Source organism: Crocodylus porosus, unplaced genomic scaffold (assembly GCF_001723895.1).
Source record: "Crocodylus porosus isolate Cpor-Errol unplaced genomic scaffold, CroPor_comp1, whole genome shotgun sequence".
In the NCBI taxonomy this organism is placed as follows: domain Eukaryota; kingdom Metazoa; phylum Chordata; order Crocodylia; family Crocodylidae; genus Crocodylus; species Crocodylus porosus.
This window is the reverse complement of record NW_017728913.1, coordinates 24,056,440-24,060,022: the sequence shown is the minus strand read 5'-3', so window position 1 is coordinate 24,060,022 and position 3,583 is coordinate 24,056,440.

Here is a 3,583-nt window from a genome sequence, read left to right as displayed (position 1 = left end):
CTATCTGTGCATGACAACTAAATTGCAGGATTTTATTCCTACCCATTTCTACATTTATATCCTTTTCTTATTAGCATCTGTTCAAAACTGTCCACTCTCATACGCAACAATGCTTCGGCAACATTGCTTTCAGATTCCAATGGCTCCAACAATTTCAGCAAAATAGTGCCTGGAATTAACTGTTAAAATGAAATACAGACAGAAAAACATAGGTCAGGAATGACACCAGATGGAATCGCAAAGTTCCAGTTTCATAAACTGCCAGTGGTGAAGCAATTATAGTCAAATGGAATAAATGGACATGCTTTTGTCAGGATTTTTTTAGTTCAATACTCTCTCAAAATGAAGTGTGCATGCACCATCTAGTGGTTAACAAGGGCTAACATTAATAGAGTACACAGATTTACTTAACCTCACTGCTTTTCATAGGCAACATCCTTATTGCTTAGCCAACATACATGCATTTTTGATGAATAGTATCCTTTCCTATAGCACATTAGACTACATACTCAGACATAGTCCTTCAATGCTGGCCTACTGTCTTCTATTTTCTGTTTTACTTGAGAAAATGTTCACTGGACCCTGTTAGCCTGATCTGACAACTCTTAGGACCAGTGTCTCCTAAAGCATGCAGGCAACGCTGATAGAGGTAACAATGCTTTTACAATGCTGTAAGTTTGTTCCAGCATTTATCAAAAAGCCTGTATTTTTGTAAAAAAAAAAAAAAGAAAAAAGAAGACCTCTAGATTATATCCCATGGCAATGGCGATTTTATTTTTGACTGTTAGAAGGAAAATCGGTTTCATAGTTTTAAATCCTACCACTATAAAAATAAATACAGAAAGCACTGCTTTATATTATCCTCACCCCACTAAATCAATATTTTTTTCTTTAAAAAAAAGAAAGCAATGAGATCGGACCTATAACATTGTCTAACTTCTTTGGGATTTAAGGGTAGGACATATTTTTCAAGGAAGACTTTGTCCCTTAAAACTGTGTTCTTATGATATATACAAAGCAGATTGCTCCATGAAATATGTAAGACTTTAATAAAATAGCATACACACTAAATGGTTATGCAGCCCACCAAAATAACTGGGATGTGAATCTGCTTATGTAGTATGAGAACAGCATTCATGTAGATAGGTCTCTCAGGTATGTACATGATAATGAATAAACTGCAGAAGGGTTTAATGTATGACTTTGGAACTTAGCTTGGAACTTACAATTTATTTTGTTTCAATAACACAGCACCAAAATTTACTAAGTCCTACAGATATCAATGGGAGCCTTTCCACTGACTTCATGGGGCTTGGGCACAACACAAAAGAGCTGGAAATAGACAAAGAACAAAGAATGGCTTTGATTCAAATCACTGCTTTGACATCTGGCTAACATTTCCAGAGTGCAAGGAGGTAAAGAAGCATGTACTCATGAATTTTGCAGTTCTAAACATCCTATAAATCTCAAGATTCATTTTAATTTTAGGCTCTACCACCTTTATAACTCTTAGCCATTTTTCCCCCAAATATGAAATGCGAAATTCTGGCCCCATAGAAGTCAATAGTGAAACCCCACATTCATTACATTGCTAATGCTCCATTCAAAGAAATTGCATTTTAACACTTACATTATAAAAGATATCAGAGAAAAGGCCTTTTCAGTTCTGCATAGAGACAGATGTGGCAGATGCGACACACTGTCAAACTACATTTATTCTTGTTCCTAAGAGGTCATCAGAAAGACATCCTCCTTATAGCCCCTTCCCTTCCTCCCTACCACCCCAATTCTACTGTCTCTGTCTCCCTGATGCATTCAAACTTGCCTTCAGATCCTATGTAGGCCAGGATTTGGAAGGGGTTAGTGAGCAAGCTTTAAAAGTATTGAGTAAAGAAGGCATTGTGTTTTTAATACATTGTAAACTGGTAAAGCTGAGGGAGGCCTGGGGATTTCCCACCCTGCTATCCCTTCTTTTCTTTTCTACTATCAACATGGTGAATAATATCCTCTATGCCCAACTGCCCGTGTTCCATACATCCTGTCTTGCATATTCCACACTCTTTCATACCACCCACTGCTGCAGCTCCCATACACACTTAGGTCAAATTGAGCCTATGCTCAAATCCAACAACACACTGTTTAGATAACCACATAACTCCAAAGGCACCTAAGTTTTAGGCAGCTCAGTCCTTTCCTGGATCCTTTTGCCTTGATTCAGCAAGTAAACATCCTCATTTCCCTTCACTATGTCCACCCTCCAAACTTCCCCGCTCTTGTCTTGCACTGGCACATGCATGCTAAGAACTAATTAAAAATACCCATAGTATTTAGTATAAGGGGCAGCTGAAATAGTTTTACCCTCAGTCTGCCCTCAGTCTGTGAAAAATGAAAAGATACTCAAAAAAAAGCTCTAACCTCTTCCAGTTTTCCTTTCCCTCCCTATACCCTCCCAGGCAAAATGAGCTGACACATTGGATTGTGGTATCTGCTTGAGGACCTCCTCTTCCCTGGCGCTGCAAGACATGAACTGGGGAACTCGGCTGCTTAGCGTGTCATGTAGGAATGAATGTGCAAGAAAGTGCTGAGAATGTGACTGCTTTTATTGCCTCAGAGCTGAACGTTGGGTGAATCAGAGGGAACCAAAATTAGTCTGCGAGAGCAGAACCAGGCCTAGAGCTGGAGAACTGCCGACCCTGCCTCCACAGCACTGAGCCTGAGTGACCTCCTTCAAGCAGCGCCTCACATCCACCTGCCCACCAAGGGGCTCCCCTCTCGGGGTGGCACTTCTGCCACTCCCTGCCCTGCTCCTCCAGCCACCCCCCCTTGGGAAAGGAGGGACTAAAATTAAACCAAGGAAACAATTCTATCAGGTTCCTGAAAGCCTTCATTTTTGTGAGGGGGAGAAAATGACCTCTAGATTAAATCAGGACACACCAGCTCCCATGGCAATAGCAATTAGATTTTTGACCCACACACACGGTTTGGACAGCGTTAGAAAAAAAATGGCTTGGCGGGGGGTGTCTTTTGTAGTTCTAAATAGCCTATAAATCTCCAGATTCATTTTCAATGTTAGGCTCCACCATCTTTATGAGTCATTAGTCCCTCAAATACGAAATGTGAAATACTGGCCCCATAGAAGTCAATGGTAACACCATCTGCACTGTTCGTGCCAAAAACCATCCTCTGTGTGTAACACCATCCCCCTTGTGTGTTTGTGTGTAACACCATCCCCAGTGTGTGTGTGTGTGCTCCTGCACGGTCCCCACAGTCTAACACCATCCTGTGAGTGCCCACGCGCTCTCCTCAGTCCAAGGGCTGTCAAAACACCAGCCTGGCCCTGGCCGGGTCTGGCAGCTCGGGGATGCCGGGGCAGGCGCCTTTTCAAAGGAAGACTTTGCCCCTTAACACTGGGCGCTGATGACGTCGCCAGAGCGGCCCGCTCCGTGACCTAGCTTTCACAAAGCAGCGGGTGTGTAGTGCGCTCACGCAGCCTACGGCGCCGTCACCAACCGCCCCCCTCCCGCGCCGCGCCGCCCCGCCCCTAGCAGGGGCCGGGGCGGGGCGGGGCGAGTGGGGCGCTGTG